The sequence below is a fragment of the Rhinolophus sinicus genome, linkage group LG12 (genome assembly GCF_036562045.2).
Source record: "Rhinolophus sinicus isolate RSC01 linkage group LG12, ASM3656204v1, whole genome shotgun sequence".
NCBI classification, from domain to species: Eukaryota; Metazoa; Chordata; class Mammalia; order Chiroptera; family Rhinolophidae; genus Rhinolophus; species Rhinolophus sinicus.
Genome location: NC_133761.1, coordinates 53,042,881 through 53,061,704, shown reverse-complemented (window position 1 = coordinate 53,061,704; position 18,824 = coordinate 53,042,881). Strand labels below are relative to the sequence as shown.

The following is an 18,824-nucleotide window of genomic DNA, read 5'->3' as shown; positions in this document are numbered from 1 at the left end:
TCAACGTTAGCAAAATTGTGTCTCTGACAACGTCAGGATTCTCTAATCATTTCATGTATAGGAATCTTGCAAGATAAGTGGGAAAATGAGATGGAGAACCCGAAGCGGCAAAAAAATTAAGCCACTTGCTTAAAGTCCCAAGGGCAGTGGTACAAATAAAGCAAGAGTAAGATTTGTTACCTGCAGCCTTTGGATCTCACCACGAAGTCAATTGTTTTTAAACATATGTTTTTCTCTACCGCCAACCCTTTCTTTAGTCAAGTGTTGGGAAATCTCGTATGCGAAGCAGATGAAAGAATGCTGGCCCGTGTGGGAGGCTGTGTGGTGTGATGTAGTATTTAGGAGTGAGACTGAAACCAGGCTTCCGGGAGGGGGGGCGTTGTCTATACAGGGAGGGTAACCACTGGAACTACCTCAAAGGGCCGCTCTGCAGATCAACCAGAACCATGCCCAGCTGTAGCAAACGTAAGATGCATCCCTTCTTTCGTTTGGTCATTCAAAAATTCTACAAATTTCCTAGAATCCTTTACCATTTGCTAGGCCCTGTTTTCAGCATGGAGTTATGTCAGTGAACAAAACAGAAATCCTTGCTTTCACGGAGCTTACATTCTCATAATAAATATTAATTATAGGAAAATGGGTTTAGGAGACCAGGGACCTCTCCTAAGGATACCTACTCACTCTACTGGACTCCAAGGGTGCCAGAGAGCACAGTGTGAAAACCACTGCAGCATGCCACGCTTCCAGACCACTGTTCAGAGCTGGAGTGGAAAAAGTGGGAATTATATGACAGCATTGAAATTTTCCATTACTGACATAAACTCTTCCAGAAATATCAGGTAGGAGAGAAGGATGACTCCTATGGTTGAGGGTCCAGTTTGGAGAGCTAATGAGAGACTTGTCTGCTTTTCCTTCCTTCGCCATCTTGAATGCTTGCAACTGTGTGTCTTACTTTGTGTCTTATGCAAGCAGATACTTTGAAGTGAAACGGTGAGAAGGAAATTTAGATCCTAAATGCTGACAAGATAAAATGCATTGTCGAAAGACGCACTTCCATTAAAAAAATGAAGTTATAACTCAGATGTCTTCTCATAGCCCGTGGATGTGGGGAACGTGGAAAACTTAAGAAAATTGGTTGAAATTTGTGTTCCTAGATCAGGGTTGATTCAGTTTATATCAGAAGAATGAGCATGTGCAGCTCTGCTGAGAGGGCTGCAGAAGAAACTTCTTTGTTACGGTGCCCGAGAGAGAATTAAGAGAAGACAATGAACCCCGTTTTCTGATTATCTTCAATTCTTTTCAGATACCTACAAACATTTAAACCTTATCTAACTCTGCCTTCCCTTAGTAATTTTCAAAGACATCTGATAGAATTTCAACAAACTGAGTTGATTTGGGGGTGAAAGAGGGTTAGATTTCATGTTTTGAATGTTGCCATTTTAAAGGGCTAAATACCACATGGGCTCTTTGGCATCGTGCGGAGTATGTCCCAAGACAGTCACCCATTTCCAAATATAAAAATGTCATATCACATATCGTTTTCCCTTTCTCTCTCCCTGAAAAAAAATGTAAAGTGTAGTTGAAAAAGTTAAGTCATCCCGGTATGTAGTGATTCTATAAATTCAGGATTAAAGTAATTTATCAAGCTAATTTCTGGCTTTTCTTTAGACTGATTCATTCACTTCTATCACCAGCACTATCAGTTGGTTTTCATGTCAGGTTCATTTTCAGGCAGAAAAAAAAAAAAAGCTTGCCACTTTACCCAAGTTTCTGCTTTCATTGCCAAGAGCCAAGAATAACAAAGCCTATGAATCGCGGTCATTAGTTAATGGACCTTTTCCTGTGGACACGAACCTTGCAACAGGGAGGATTCAAATATCTTTTTCAATAAAATTACAGATGATTGCACATCTTCCACCTTTGGCATCAAGCATCATCAAATATGCAAGTGTTAAATCCATGAGTGCTGTGCAGCTCATTCAGTTTTCTAAGTCAGTACCGATTTCCCTTTGGACTCAGATTTTCACCTGCATTCATTTGTTTTAAATTTTTTCCAAAAGTTATTTCCAGTACACTCAAATAAATGTATAGATTTTACTCATTTTTTTTCCTGCGCATAGTATACTTTATTGTTCCAAGAAAGGAGCCATCAGACAGAGAAGAAAGTGGTACATCTTGGTACAAGATGGACAGGCAGAAGACTTTAGACGTTGGTGTTTCGTATAAGAGCGTAGTAAAAGATGGGAAATCAAACAGGAAACCTTTCTTAGATGTAGAGCAGCAAGGCATTTTTAACGGCCATCTAGTTGGTCACCTCTACCTCTTTGACCTTTCATTTTATAATTGGGGAAACTGAGATGAAATGACTTATCTCCCTAAAGTCACACAATGGAGTTAGGACTAGAACCCAGGTTTTCTGATTCCTATTTCGGTATTCTGCCTACCATGTCACACTAGTTTCTGAGATGCTGGCTCATCTTCATCAGAAAACTTGGGGCAGGAGCAGCCTGGAAGCATAGAATATCAGAGGTAGCATGGATGTTTTAGCTCATCTAGCATCACTCCTCACTCAGTGTCAGGAGCTCTTTGCCACTCCAGGTAGGTTATTACCTGGCTCCTTCTGACATACTGGTTCATGAGAGAGACCAGTTTCTAAAGACTTTCTGTATCAGGATCCCAGATATGCTACCCTGTGATTTCTGTCCATTTGTCCCAGTGTTCAGCCTTGGTGTATTAGTCACTGTACTATATGATAGAGACACAAAGTGAAATAAAATGTGCTTCCTGCCCACTGGGAGTCACTTTATAGCTTACTAGGGGAAACCGAGAAGCAAGTGAGTGATTATGGTCCAGAGGACAAGTACTGTGGAGGGTGTGTACTTTGCTATGGAGGAGAATCTACATTAGACTGTAAGGTGAGGACAGACTTCCTGGAGGAGCTGAATGTTGGCATAGGAGATGATGAAGCAAAGGGAGAGGGCTTTTCAGACAAAGGCAAGAGCCTATGGAAAGGCACAGAGTCATTCGTCAACATGGCACTTGAGAGAACAGTACGATGTATGGCTGAGGTGAGGGAGATTATAGCACGACAGGAGAGGGGGAGGAAAGAAGGCAGGAGCCAGGTTGTGAAGGGCCTTACTTGATGAGCAGTCTGCATCATGTGTGGTTGTGTCGTCACAGTTGTATTTTAGGGCCTTCAGCCCTTTACAGATGCCTTCAAATTTTGTTTGTCCTGCTTTGGAGCCCGAGGATCAGAAAAATCTGGATTCAAGTTCTAACACCACTCTTAGGTCTGTCTGAGTCCTATGTCCTCATCTGTAAAATCAGGATGATAGTAACTTCTCCCAACTTTGTGGAGATAAAAGAATGTGTGAAAGCACCTCATATAGTTCCTGGCTCACTGTGGCTATTAAAAGATGTTGGCTTCCCTTCTTTTCTCGCAAGGATCCTGTTATTTTTACCTAACCCCACAAGTCTACCTTTTGGAGTGAAATTACGTCCCAAGTAAAGACTTTCCCCACTACTTCCTAAGGCTTGAGTCATTACTTCCCTATGACTTTTCCAGATATCCTGCTCTTAGCTGGCTAACTAAGAGAGTTAGAAGATGAGGACCTCTGGAAGAGAAAGACATAGGCCTTTCCCCAAGGTCGGGGGAGCTTGTGGATTTGATTGACGTATGTGGAGGAGACAGTATCAATAGGTCATCTGTATTTTATTTGAAGAAGAGTTTTGAGTCATCTCAGATTAGTAGCAATATATCTGGAGCAGAGGGCGTGCATTAGCTAAAGCACATGCGAGAAATATGGCAGCCCTAGGAAAGATCCAGAGTGCAAAAGAAAGAGTTGAATTATTTGCAGTGAAATGGTAGCTCACGTTTGATCGGAAAAGATATGTCCAGAGAAAAGTTGGAGAGTGAGGACTGGTCACTCTTGGATCCCTTCCAAGGATCTTTATCAAGAGCAGCAGGAGAAATGCAGAAGAGGAAGTGAGTCTGTTGAAGCGATGGGAAAAGGAAAGGAGGAAGATTTAATTACGGAAACAAATGAAGGACAGGGTGATATGTAGGCTTTATTTGTGTGTGTGTTATGTCTATTGTGTCAGAATGATGGCATCCTTTATTCTTTCCTTCTTTTTTTTTTTGGAGGGTGGGGCGAGGGGGGAGTGCTAAATAGTGTGGTTTAAATTATGACCATGGGAAAACGATGAGGTCGAGTCACAGTGAGATGAACTTCTGTGAATAATACTCAATGTCATGAAAGAACTTGTTGTAATTGGCAGTCTTTCCTTTATCTTTCCATTTAATACCTTTTCATTATTTTCGATACCAATTCTTTTGAAAGTAATTGGCTAGGGCTGCAGATCAACACATCCTCATTTGCTTTGGTGTGCTTCGTCTTCCCCTGCGTCTTCATCCACAGCATTAACCTTGAGCATTAGTTCCTGTTTCATTAAGATGAGAAGTAAACTAATAGCATGTATGCCAGGATGGCGATCATTTTTCTAGGGAGTTGGTTCTGCTGAAAAGGTGACATCAAATATGTGAAAAAGGCAGTAAGGAGGGTGGCTGCATTGCCTTCAAAGGGGTATGCAGTGTTCAAATGGTGACAAAGTGAGACAAAGCATTGCTCAACAGAATGGAATTATCTATCAGTGGACTAAGCTTGAGATGGGTCGGCAGAGAAGGGAAATCAAAATTCAGTTCTTACCACCATCCGTGGCCTTCCCAGTCATACCAGAGCAGACTCATGTCCAGAAGACGGGGAGTAGCAAAGAAGAAAAGGGGGAGAGAGGGAGAACGGTGCAGAGAGAGGGATACTCGTGAACCACAGGATTTGTACCGACTTGGAAGTAAGCACGTAGAATGAATACCATCAGAAATAACACTGTCTGCCTAGCTTGTGGTAGGCACTCCCACATCACAGCTTCCATTTTATTCTCTCACTTGCCTCAACTCAGATCAGCTGAATTGTCAGTTTATCTGAGGATCTGTCCATTGCTAGCCTTAGGGGCTACCCTGGTTTTTACCGATGAACTTCTCAGATGTTTACTGAGCATCTGGGTATGTGCTGGGCCCAGAGAAGGAGGCAGTGATGAAGCAGTTATATTTTTTCTTCAAGTCCATTTATCTGTTCAGAAAATATTTATGGAGAGCCTACTATGTATCAGATACATTAGTAGATGCAAGTGGAGGAAATATCATGATTTATTTATGTAACCTTCTGATAATGAACAGTTGGCTCATTTGCAGTTTTTTTGCATTTACAGTGTTAGTATGGACATTCTTCTGTTACGTGCCTCCTGTAGCTCATTTGCAAGAGGGTGTCTTAGGGAGTGAAACTGAATGAACTATAGCTACATGCATCCACATATGTGAATCTTAAGAACGTAATGTTGCGCCAAAAACAAAAAATGAACAATTTGCAAAATAGTAAATGCAGTTTGATTCCATGTATAAGAAACTGAAACCATGCACAACTAAACAATATGTTGTTTAGGGCTACATACATATGGGATAAGAAAAACAAGGGAGTAAGAAAAACAAAATTAAGATAGTAATCACCTCTGAAAGATGAAGAGGGAATGAGAAGGGAGAGAGTACAAAGTATATTGTACTGTTCTACCAATACCGAAAGGTAAGGGTAATTTCTGTTTATTTAGTGGGTGATAGGTAAATGGAACCTTGACATATGTTATAAATATTATCATATGTAATATATTTATATTAAGTATTATATTTCTGTTATAAATTATATTTAATTTTTCACTTAAAATATTATTGAAGGGAGATATGGATGATGACCTCAAGGAATTTATGGTTTGTTTTAAAAAAAGAAGAGACATATAAGCAAGAGATGTGACCCAGTGAGGTTCAGTTGCTCACAGTCTAGAGGTAGAGATTGAGTTTTACATAATTAGCTTCCATTCAAAATAGAAAGTGGTAAATGCTATAGTTAATATATAAATAAAGTGCTCTGAGAGCATATAAAAATAACATGAATAGGATATAGGAAAGCTTCTAGAAGCTGGTGTCATTTTAGCTGGATCTTGAAGGATTAATAAAATTATGAGCCACATAGATAGTGGCCAAAGTATTTTTTTTAAGAGGAAGTGCTACGAACAAAGATATAAAGCCCCATGAGTATAGGACGTGACTGATGAATGACAAAGAGGCCAGTGGAACTGGAATGTACAAAGGATGCTGGGTACAGTGGAAGGTGGGAATGAAGACAGGTTATGGGAACATCTTTAATGTCATGCTAAAGAATTTTGTCCTTATTCTGCAACCACTGGGTAGATCTCACATTTCTCTTTATCTGGTGGCAATATAAAGAATGAATTGGAAAAAGATGGGGAAGGGGGCAGGCGAGGGGCAGAGAACCTACCTTGGAAAGTTACAAGCAAGACAGGTAACACCAGTAGAAATGAAAGGGATGAATGTGAGAGGCGACACTGATTGAAAATTGAATTTGGAATGATCTACCAATTTCTTTTTCGTTTTCTTTCTTTCTTTCTTTTCTTTCTTTCTTTCTTTCTTTCTTTCTTTCTTTCTTTCTTTCTTTCTTTCTTTAAATTAAAGTTTATTGGAGTAATAATTGTTAGTAGAGTTACCTAGATTTCAGGTGTACAGTTCTGTAACACATCATCTGTATATCACATTGTGTGTTCACCACCCAGAGTCAGTTCTCTTTCCATTACAATACATTTGATCCCTTTTACCCTCATCTATCACCCACCTTACCCTCTGGTAACCACTAAACTATTGTCTGTGTCTATGAGTTTTTGAAAAATATGGACCACTTCACGAATTTGCATGTCCTCCTTGCGCAGAGGCCATGCTAATCTCCTCTGTATCCTTCCAATTTTAGTATATGTGCTGCCGAAGCAAGCACATCTACCACTTTCTTTAATTTACCTTTTTGCCTTGGTTCTACACGGACTCCTATATCTGTCTCACCTTGATACACACCTTTGATCTATAATTGCCACCTAATAAGCCAAACTCTGTAAAGGAGTTACCAAATGCATTTTAGCTAGCATCTTTAAAACGTTTGTCTGGGAAAGATGAGCAGTGTTTGGCCACTACAAATATTTATATCAGGGCATATGATGTAAAGACTAAGGAGAAATATACTTTTTCTAATTACAGAGTTGATCCATCAGCACACTGACCACTTACAGGGGTTTGATTACATCAGTGAGTATGGTGTATCCATGTTAGTTTCTTTCCATTTACAAGTATTACATGCATTAGCCATTTTATTTTCTTTTATTCAGGGTAAAGAGGATTATTGTGTTCAAAAAAAAAGTTAAACAGAAAATCCCTTTTTCATTTCAACAAAAAAACATTGTTGAAAATCTGTTGTGCTTTAGTAGGTACAATTTATGAACCTACTAAATCTTACTTAGTGAACCAACACCAATCTTACTTGGTGTTGAACTTCCAGGCTTCATTTATGATAAGTCATTCTGTGTTTGAAGAGTAGGCAAAGACTAATCACAGAACACACTTTGGAAAGTATAAGCAGTGTTTTGTGCTTTTTTTTTTTTTTTCCTTTATTGCTGCTGTTCATTTTTTTAAATTGAACCCTACTTGTAAGCTAGTTTTTTGTTTTGTTTTGAGATTTGCTTTCCCCACATTCTCTCTTCCGAGTTACATCCTAGAAAATATTTTTAGTTAATTAAAATTTTTATCTAGTTGACGTCCAGTATATCAATGTGCAGACATGTTTTTGAAGGTGGTAAATTTAAGTATGGAAGAAGAGAAAAAAGAGAATCTCATCTTGCTTTGTTTCTTTTTCCTGATACATTGATAATAGTTTATATCATGACTGAAGATGTCTAGCTATCTTGAATTCTTCCTTGATGAAATAACACTTTACCCAAAGGGCTTTGTTTTTAAATCACTTTCTGGGGTGTTTGGGGATTTCATGATTACATGCCTACCAAGCTCCTTTGTTTTGGGACGTACAGCCTCCTGCTTGGCCTCTAATTGCTACCTCCTCTATCTGATAACTACCTTTCTGTTCGGAATCTAGTGCCTGCCTAAAACTGAAGACCTCTAGTCTTCACTTTGATACACGATGTAGGTACACACCGATCCTTGCATAAGTAAAGGTAAATGGATATGTTCAGAGGCTTTTTTGCGGACACAACACTGTCTGTGGTTGAGGACATTTGGGAAGTTCAGGCTCGTCATTTTGGAAAGCGTTTTTACAGCTCTCTGCTGCAGTGCATGGCCAGTGCTTTATCTGCCTTTAGCTTAGCGAAAACCTGGCATGTCTACACTATATTATAAACATGTTAGTGCATGTCCGCATTCAGTGGGTGCAAGGGGGTACCTTTCATTGATCCTTAACAGGAGCCTCTGGGGAGCGGGTGTCACAACTTTCTCAAGTTAGTTTGATTAGAAGAATGGTACCCAGTACTCCCCATTTACCCATCAGCTGCCTCTTCGTTCGTTTGTTTCTGAAGATCATCTTTCTGATTTATTGGACTGTCATCAGGCAGCCACGTAGACATCGTATCTTTTTTTTCATTCTTGTCAATCTCTTATCTTTCTTCAGAGAAATTAAGATACACACAGACAGTCAGTAATTCTCACACTTCTGTTTCCTGTGGGTCTTTGTAACATTTTTGTTGTTTTCCCTTAATCCTCTTCTTTTTATGCCTTATTTTCTTCTGTTTCATTTTTGCTCCATTTCCCAAAGTGATCCTTGCATTTTGGTTTTTTTCAGACATCTGTTTTATTGACAATGTTTTGGTTTATTTTTCCCGTTCAGGTAGGCTTTACAATAATAATCTTTACTTAGGGGTTCTTTTCTTGAAGCCAACATTTCTTTTGCTGCCATTGATAACTTACAATTTTTTTTTTTTTTAAGTAACGGATTAATTCTTATTTGGACTATGGTACTTTTCCTTGCCTCTCAATTCAAAGCTGGAAACCTCACATATGCAAATTCAATTATGCTTGCTGTAATTATCAAACTCTGATTCCTTTAGCAAGTATGTTCTGTTTTGCATTTAGATGTTGGGGGAAATGAGAGTATGAGCAAAGTAAGGCTGGAGGGAAAGAGAATCATTTTATTTTTTTAGTAAAAGTAACTAATTAAATCTGTGTGTAAACCAAGAGGAGGAGAACCTTCCTGACTCTTTTATTTGTGATACTGAGCAGTAGGGTGGCTGTTTAATCGCACAAACTAGGGTGTTCAGATGTTTCTTCTTCACAAAGGCACTAAGAGGGATCATTAGAGACAGTGCAAAGGAAGTAAGGAGTTTTAATAGCCAAACCACAGGCAACATAATCTGACCTTTAATAGTTTGGGTTTGTCTTTAGTCATGAAAAATATTTTTAAAAAGGTATCTGAAGAATATATGTGCATCATGATAAATTGACCGTTGAGTGGATAACTCACTGTAAGATATTAGTATAACCGAGGAATATAATGAGCTCCTGGCCACCGAGGACCCTGGCTGATGTTCTGGAAGGTCACCCCGTCCTTGTCATTGCAGGTTAGAAGTGTGATGCAGAAACCATGTGACCCTCTGCATTTCTTCAGTTCCTGTCTAGTTTCTGTATATGTTTTTAATATCTTTCTTTAGTTCCTGCATGTTAAGTAGTCTTGAAGGGCAGTGCTCTCAATGAAAAATATCCAACTAAGATTCCAGAGCATTCAGTACCTGTCTGTACGATTTGTCAAGCTAATGATGAATGACTTTGAAATCCATTTGTAGCTTCTCTACCCAAACTATTCGCATAAGTGCTTTCACTTGGCTATTTAGAGTGAGCCTTGTGGTAGGTGGGGGGGCCTGCGGGGCAGGGAGGGAATGTGAACTTAGATTTTCAAATAACTGATTTAAATTCAGTTCCAATGGAAATTGCACTGCTTAACTTAGTATTGAAAGAAGATGTTGGGAACATATATGTGTAGTAAGTCACCTCCAGGAATAGCCAGAGTTGGCAAGACCATCGACTTGGCACAAGCAGTGTATTTCTCATTCAATCTGGATTGTCTTTGGGGTTTTGAGTGACTTATGATAGTCTGTTCTTATGATGATTGATTCAGAGCGTGGGGAAAATGAGTGTGGTGGTGAATGCTAAGCGTCGAGGACAACCACCCACTCTGTTTAGCGGACGAGATTCTCCGAGACAGAGGCGTGGTCAGAAAGTCAGGGCCTCATGTTGCTATGGTGACACAAACGTCCTGGACTCCGATACCAGTTATGGACATCGTGACTTTCTGTTCTTCCAGGAACCTGGAGGTATCCATAGTGATGTTGTATTTCATTCATTTCAAGGTGCATGTTTTTCCCCCAGTTTTACGTCTCTGAAATTGGAATCTGTTTTACAACTGATAGCCTGGTATAGTTTGTTAGTGGTTTTTCTTAGTGGTACGTAACATAAGAGTACGTCTTATTATTTACTGAGTGTCTTATACTTGGTGGACTACAGTGATAATAATGATTTTACTGCTGTTTCCTAAGCTTCCCATGTGCCAGGATCCATTCCAAGGTCTACATGGATTATTTAATCCTTACAATTCCTGGTTGATGGCTTTCTGATAAATGCTGGTCCTCTATTTCTGGACTCTGCCTAATCAAAATGAATTGGCTAATGGTGTAGAAATTCAGGAACATACACAAGTATATACCAGCTAGTACAATTCACCTCACATAAAAGTATGAATTCCCTGATATTTTTAAATGCAATTAGGTGGGAACACAGAAGGTTTTCATGAAACAAGAGAAAACACTCACGTTTATTTTATGTGGAGATATGGGGAGGGTCGGGGTGCTAGGGGAGAGTTCTTTTTAATTCCATCTCTGATTGTTCCATGTATGAGTGCCTACAAATACTGTGACATTCACAGGACACGTGTCAAGGCTTCATTTTCTCTTTCTTCCTTTAGCCACTTGCTCTTTTGCAGCTGATTGATCTTTCCAGCCTGCACTGGGGAGAGAATATCCCTCTCTTTGTGGCACCGATTTGGTAATGGTGGCTGGCTGCAAATAGACACTGAGAGAGTGGAAAATTCAAAGCCCATCTATTGTACTTTCCATCTCCCAGCTGGTCTCCAGGAATCCCCAGCAGCCTTTCTCGTGGATGATGAGAGAGGATGGGGAGGCCAGCGGCCTCCCAGGCCGTGGAAGAGCAGCGGCCTCCTGTGTCCCTAAACTGATCTGACAGATGAGAGTGCTGCCCTGCATTACTGCAGCTTGTATTTTGACAGAGTGACTTACAAAGAAATATGGCCGATGGGAAAATAATCTTTGGCTGAGGAAGGCTAAAATTTGTCAGAATTAGGGAGAAACGTGACATTTTTTTGTGTTCTTATTTCAGGTAGATCACTAGGAAAAATGGTGAAAGAGGCAGTGTTTTCTCCTTCCTTCCTGGTGCCTGGTATATAATGGGCCCTTATAAATGAATGAGCAAATCTCCATTTCTACAGGCCACGGAGTACACCAGTGTGTTCGAGACCTTTCCATTCACTTAACCCCCTCCCCCAGTGTGTCCTGTGTGTCATTCATTCAGGACCAAGTTCTCTGCTCAGAAGGCTACTCTAACAAACTAAATGTTGTTGATGTGGGAGAGTAAGTGAACATGTGGCCTTGGAATCATGTATCGATTTCTCTTAGCCTTCCTTCCAACTTAAAATGAAGATACGGTCCTAATAGCTCCCTTGGGAGGGGGCTGGAGATCTAGAAGAGAAAAATGAATGAGAATGTTTCCCAACATAGCACCGTAGAAATGCCAGGCAATACATGTGGGTTGTAGCGAGGGATTTGCTTTGTGGGAAAACAGTGGGTTTCGTGGTGGGATTTGTTCAGGTGGCCTCAGCAAGTGGTGGAGGCAAGCTTGGGGGACAGGGCCTTACAGAGTCTTGAGGTCATCCCCACACAGGCAGCTGTCCTCTTCCAGTTCCCCATCGCGTGCACATGGCCCTTCTTGTATCTCGCCTTTCTGGTTCTTCAGAGAAACAAATTAAATTGTGGGATTGTAGTCACTTCTGTCTTGAACTTCACTATGTGTTTTTTCTCCTCTCCACTTCCAACAACATGGAGTGAGAACAGGACACATTTGTGGGGTTTCTAAGGCATTTTTAAACCAAGGAAGAAATGTGGTGGGTATTTTGTTCCACGTGCTGTGGAAAATCCCCGTGTCCCTGTTCCTTTTTCTTCTCAGTGTTTAGTTTTATAATGTCTGCTACTATTAGATGTCACCACCTTCAACTTTTGAAAGTTAGAGTAGCCTGTGTAGGTATTAAGTTTATGCCAGTTTTCTTCAACCTAAGGAAAAAAAGTTTTTAATATTTGTAATTAAGTTGACATTTTCCCACTATGTCACATACGAAATAAGAAGTTTGAGTTAAACTTGCGACTCCTTTGGCATCCCCTCTGAAGGGGTCCTTCCCTGACCTGCCCCAGCTGAGCTAATGACCCCTCTGCCGGCCACTAGTACATCTGCATGTGGTTTACTGGCTAATATGGCTGCTTCCCTTGCTGGTCTCAGGGTCAGTAAGGACAGGGTTCTTATACCTTCTTCCAGCTCCAGAACCTGGTCTGTGAGTCTTTGTTGTAGGAGGGAGTAGTGGGGGGAGAGAGAGAAAGAAGGGAAATAGAAAGGGACATTAAGGTTTTTTTGGGGGGATTGGGAGGCTGCATAATGACCACTGCCGTGGTTTATTAACAATTCTGTACAGAAGTCACAAAGGCTAACAAAGGCACTGATATTACTTGTACTCAGTCCATATTCATTCATTCAGGAATTATTTTTTGAGCAGTGTGTCAGACTAGCCTGAGTCAGGAGGGGAAATAAAGAATAAAATGGAATTTCTCTGCCCTCGGAACTGAAATGTAACGACACACTTGTAATAAACATCCTGTGCCAGACGTGGCAGTGGCTGTGTGGGCAGGAACTCCACTTAGGAGCACACACCGAAGGGTCTCCCTCCCCGGACTGGGCAGGTTGAAGGCCTGGCACAGTACAAGGCTTCTGAGCTGGACCTCAAAAAGGTGGGCATTCGGTAGTTGGAAAAGGGAGGGGGGGTATTCCAGGCTGAGAGACGGGCCTGCCCACGCTGCAGAGACATGAAGGTGTGAACAGTGGGAATTCAGAGGGCAGCCTGAGACGGAAGAGACTGGAAGATGAGGTCAGGACCAGAGCCAAACTCAGCAGGCAGCCGCTCTCCTAGGGCGTGTCTGTCTTTTTAAACCCCTGGTCCTCCATTGCCTTCTTACTCAGGGGTCCCACTAGCTGGCCAAGAAGAGTTGGTCAGACTTTACTTTCAGCAACACACATTAGAAAAGAAAAGATATGTTTAATCTTGCTTTCCCACGTTTCCTCCTCTCTGCACATCTGGTGAGCTCTGAGCCGGGCGAGGGGACCGCCCTTAGGAATCTCTGTGGGTCACCATAGTGCAGGGTCCCTATTCTTGTGTGGATTGTCGTCAGCTCTGGAGTCTGGTCAGGAGAGAGGCTGGGAACAGTAACCATTTCTGGATCTATTATAGGGACTCATGGAAAATGGTAGCAGAAGAAAGGACAAATGATCTAATTGCGTCCTTTCACTGACATCCCACCAGCCTGGTTTGAGTACCTGGCTCCCTGTGAGGGTGGCGGGAGGAAGCTGGGAAGGGCCACTTGTGAGCCAGCTCCAGAGAAAGGTGGGCTGGGCGTGAGAATGCAGCCATGTTTGTCTTCTCTGTTACTTCCTTCTGTGTTTCTGCAAGTAAAGGAGCACACCTTGAGAGATCACAGGAGCTCGGAGCCCAGCTTTTTGGCGTCTGGACTGTATAGTCAGCGTCGGGACTGTCTCTGGTCTGACTGGTGTTCTTTCTTCCCTGACTCCTGCCCACGGGGTCATCGGGCAGTATCCAGGGGTTTTGGTAGGCATGGCCAACCACAGAAGGATCTCCCACGGACGACTCCCTCGTCTACCACCAGCGCCTGCCAGACATAGCCCGGGTCTGGCCCAGAAACACCCCCGCGCAGGCCCGTGCAGCTTGCGTGTGAGTCAGGCACACTTCACATGCGATAATGTGAAATATGGGCTTCTGGGGTTTCACTCCCTGAGATGTCAAGTGTGATCAGTATGACAAACCCTTGCCTGCCAAGACTCCTCCTGGAAAGACTATATTCACCTTCATTTTTACACAGCGAGAGTAACCTCAGCTCACACTTGAATTTCTCTTTCATTTGGGGATTCCATTAAGCAGTTGGTTAGTGTTCATTTTTATCTTTCACCTGGAACGTTTTCCTGTAGTTTTCTTTTCTCCATTAACTTGATGGAAAAACACAGATGATTGGAACCACATTCTGCTATATCCTACCCGGCCTCAGCCAGGCCATGCACACTACCTAGCATACTTTTTGTAGGAATTTAGTATGGAACTAAGAGAAAATACAGCTAAGATGACCGGGGTGGATATTTGCTCCAATTATGCAGAAAGAGAATAATGAAAGTAGATTATCCTGTAAGAGAACGTTTTTGGAGATTCAAGCTGAGCAAAAGAAGCTTTAAGTATGATCTATGGGAGAAAGTTAAGTTCATTGTGATAATAACTTCTTGGATAGGAGCACGACTAAATGAAATTTTTAACAGAAAGGACTCTTACAGCAGAGCTATGGAAATCTCCAACAATATCCTGTAATAAATTATTTAAGAGTATCATAGCCGTTCTGAGCCTGAGGATGGGGGAGGCAAAATAAACAATGGAAATCATGTTACAGAGCTCTACACTTTTATACATATTTGACAGACATCTGTAGTAAGTGCTTTTTTCATCAGATGACTTATAAGGAGGTGAAATGCCCGGTAATATCCTCAGGGAAAGAACAATGGACAGATTTGTGACTATCGTTCCTGTTTTGCTTTCTATTATCAAGGACAATTGTTTAAGATAGAATAAGCTCAGCTGTGAGTAAAGCCCTTAGAAAAATGAAAATGTGGGTGGGTTTTAGAAAGCAAACATGTGCTCTAAAAGGGTTTCATCCTGTGAATCCTCATTTACTAACATTTGGTTGTTTGACCTTGGAAATATATAAAATACACCCGATTTTATGATCGCTATCCCCTCGCTTATGATATCAGTTTTGATGTTGATTTTAGCCTTGGCAAATTGTTGAGTATTTTGCATGTTTAGTGTGTACTATTTGTGACCACAGCTTGAAATGTGATGGAGACTGTTGCAGTTCTGGAAACAGACAGTCCTGGGATGTACACATTTCCAAGGATGTTGTGATACGGGATGTGATAAAATTTTCTTAAGTAAGATTATCTCATTTTTTACTTGGCTTGTATTTTAAAGTATATTGCAAAATCTTTAATAATATTCATATAATAGAAAGGAGACATTTTAATTTTCCTATTCAACAAACAATGTACATGGTTTAATTTGCTTTAAATTAGTTTTGTGTTAAAAGGCATTATTTAGCAACCCAAGTTTTGAAATGAATACTTTTGGTTTGGGCCTTAGACCTTTGGTTTGGGCATTATACCTTCACGATCTGATATTGACCATTCTTATAACTTACTCTCTAAGAGTTAGATTTTATAATTTTCACGTTCTGTTTCTAAGCAGAGATTTTAGGTGGCTAGGTGCAAGTATGTTTCAAATAACACAATGGAGACTTTAATAGTTTTCATGCCATCTGCTAAAAATAAGATTACACGCTCATTAGATGATCTCTTTCTAACATTTTCTAAATACTAGAGACGTTTTGTGGTGCTATGTAAGAGTTTCAACCAGATGAAAGTCATTATGTGGATGGAGCATCTTGAGTCAGATTTATAGAATTATCATTCTTTTATGCTCCTCTATAACTTATTTTCCAACATCCTTGCTTGCTGCCTTCAACCAGTGGTCCATTAGGTTTGCAAAGAAAGAGCATATGACTGAGCAGCTTTGGAAAACTATAATATCACACTGCTGGGAGGCTGGCAGGGGGCAGAAGTGTCTCGGTGACAGGAGCGTTTGCATTTGGTCCACCACTTTTAAGCCTAGTCACTGGTATGTCATGGAGGCTCTCCAGCTACTTCCTGATAAAGGGGAAATATATTGTAGTAATTGTTTGTTTGTTTGTTTGGTTTTTTTTTAATAGAAATTTAAACAGATGCCATAACCATCCTTACTGTTGTAAACCTTCTAGAAACACTTTTGCAAATCCTGGGTCTTGTAATTTTGTCATTGGAGAATGCTGCTTCTTCGCTCCTGAGCTGACCTCCCTCCCATTTTCCTTGGGGTTTGGAGACTGCACCCCCTTTGTCTCCAGGGCTACGAAAGGATTATAAATGTGTGAGCAGAGGAGGGAGTGAGATATTTGGAGAGGCCTGATTTGAGTCATGAAAGATGGATGAAAGTTTGCCACGCAGATAGGAGAGACCAGGAGGTAAAATTTCGAATCTTTTAAGGTTTATGGGAAGATTCTGAAAAAATAATTCTGTATTTAATAAAATGTCATATTCCATGGGAGGTAATATACCCTGACTAAAATACTTACTGTGCTTTTAATGTTAGAGAATTATTAGTTCTTGGAGTGGGGTGGGGGAGCAATTATTTTGTATGAAAACCTCTGCTTTGGGTTTTCATGCTTGTCCACTCTTCCTGCTGCCTTTTCTTCTATCCATAGAGCTTAATAAAACTACATGCAGTAAGCTCCTTTGGGAAATGTACTTTCAATCCCTCGAATTAACAAACTCTATGTCAAAAGTTCTGTGTCCTGAACATTCTACTTACTCTTTAAATAGAGAAGTTATGAACGGAGAGGCAGATGGTCTTTGAGGAAACTTTGTATTTCTGTTGAGAAACTGAGTTCCTTTTTGTTTAAATGTGTTTTTAAATTTATATATTTTTTGAAATTGAAAGCATTCTTTGAAGTAGGGTAGAAGCCAGCTAAAGCTACTTACACAGAGACCAAATTCTTTGTGAAAAAATACCAGTAATTAGGGGAGGAGGTGGGAAGTGGGTGGCTTCTTCTGTGATGGTGTAGAATTACTCTCCTGAATGGGTTGTAAGTTTTCTTATGGCTATTCACCTTTACCATTAAAAGGTAATGGTATGTTAGTAATTTTCCCTTGTGTCTCAAATAATTTATCTAGTGCTACAATAAAAGACTTCTAGCTCAGAAAATTTGAGGGCAAAAATTGTGAAATCTAAACACATATATAAAATAAGTCTCTGAGGTATTCCCTTTGTGTTTTGATTCCTACAGGAGAATTTTGAATCTCAGAACACATGTGTTAGGTTCCAGACCTAGAACCTGAACAAGATGACATAGGAATTTAGCTCATAGAATATTTTTAATTTCACTTTAGTTGTGTTTATAAAATAGAGAGGTTTACTTGTACTAACTAGCTCACTAGGTTTTTATCATCTAGAAAGCCTACACTATTATAAAGGCTTTTGATTATTTCAAAAGAAAAAATTACAAAGAGTAAACCTAACTTTGCATTCAATAATTATAAAATAATTTAAATGTATGTTTTAATTTGATGTCATGGGAAATATTTTTAAAGTAATACTCAAGCTTAGTTTCTAGAATGAATTTTTTAACCTAATTGGTTTTTTTATTGAAATACAGTAGTCCCTCCTTACCTGAAGTGGGTACGTTCCAAGACCTCAGTGGATGCCTGAAACTGCAGAGAATAGCTAACCCTATACAGACTGTTTTTCCCTGTACACACACACCTATGATAAAATTTAATGCCTTTCCCATCCTATGAACTTACCACTCACTGTGGCTGTAACTTTTGCAGTTTGAGGGGTGACAGCAAAACTAGCACAGATTCTTTTTCCTTCTTCACAATTTCAGGGATAGAAGATTCATTCTTACCATAGATCTTAGCCATCTCAGCGTACGATTTTTTTTTCTTTATTAAGAACATTTTCATTTAAAGGAAGCACTTTATGGCTTCTCTTGAGCAGATCCAAATTGCCGGCATCGCTACTCTTGCCCTTTGGGGCCATTAGTAAGTAAATAAGGGTGACTAGAACACCCTTCCCTGCGGTACCTCGGCAATCGATCTGATCACCAGGATGGCTCCTAAGTGACTAACGGTGGGTAGCGTGTGCAGCGTGGAGATTCTGGGCAAGGAATGATTCACGTCCTGGGTGGGACAGAGCAGGACTTCGTCACACTACCCAGAGCAGTATGAAATTTAAAACGTAAAATGCTTATTTCTGGAATTTTCCATTTAATATTGTTGGGCTGCAGTTGACCACGGGTGACTGAAAACACGGGAAGTGAAACCTCGGATAAGGGAGACTACTATAATCTCATTAAGATACTTTTCTTAATATGTCTTGATGTGAAGTATTCATTCATTAATTGTTGAACCTGTGAAATATTCTAAGAAAACTGTTTATACAAAGACAATACTTTGAAAAATGTTTAAACATTTAATTCTGGGCTGTATTTCCTTTCTTTCATTAATTGGCATAAAGAGAAACAAACGCCTTTCACATTTTCACTTGAGTACATATGGATATATTACTACCTATTCTTTCATTTAAAAAAGGAAAAAACCCAAGAGCTACCTCATACTCACCGTCTCTATCAGTTATATATGTCAAAAATATTTCCTATGACAGTTTTCTTAATTCCGATAGTGCTGAATGGAACCAGTATTTTAAATAAAAGTGGGAGTAGACAAAAAGTTAAATTTTTAATTCACTACCTTGGGAACACTAACACATAACTCTTCTCAGAGTAATACAAGTGAGGGACTTGTCTAGCATTTGTTAAATAAAACTTGAAAACATCCTACTCATGTAGAGTGGGGCAGAATGAGAGATGAGGGTGACAGACGGATAATAGTGAAAACAGGG

The 18,824-nt window shown here is 40.2% G+C and overlaps 1 protein-coding gene and 1 non-coding gene across 3 annotated transcripts in view; one reads left to right on the top strand and one right to left on the bottom strand.

Annotated features, from left to right (window-relative positions):
- SMYD3 (SET and MYND domain containing 3) overlaps positions 1–18,824 on the top strand; it is a 555,690-nt gene that overhangs the window by 400,877 nt on the left and 135,989 nt on the right. The window lies entirely within an intron of this gene.
- LOC141567998 (U6 spliceosomal RNA) lies at positions 6,784–6,890 on the bottom strand. Its single transcript, XR_012491017.1, has one exon. It is a non-coding gene; the product is annotated as a U6 spliceosomal RNA (small nuclear RNA).